Consider the following 320-nt stretch of genomic DNA (forward strand, 5'->3'; position numbering starts at 1 on the left):
CGGATCCCCCCGCCGCCTCCACCGCCCCCAGGACGCGCGGGACGCTCAGCATAGGCCTCCGACCGGAAACGCAGCCGCCCGCGTGCGTGTTCCGTGCCGCTCCGCCCCCGCTCACGTGCCGCCTCCTTTCCCAGTGGCCACGCCCCCTTCCCTAGGCCACGCCCCACCCCTATCCAGCCCGCGGATCCCGTGGCCAAGGTTGAGGGCGCTGACCGTGTGCCCTAAGGTAACTCCCGGCGCTTCCCTGGGCCTCCGTTTCCATCTACGCAAAATACCTGTCACCGTCTCCCTCCTTACACGGTCCTCACCCGCAATAAACT

This window comes from Myotis davidii, unplaced genomic scaffold (assembly GCF_000327345.1).
Source record: "Myotis davidii unplaced genomic scaffold, ASM32734v1 scaffold142, whole genome shotgun sequence".
Classification (NCBI taxonomy): Eukaryota; Metazoa; Chordata; class Mammalia; order Chiroptera; family Vespertilionidae; genus Myotis; species Myotis davidii.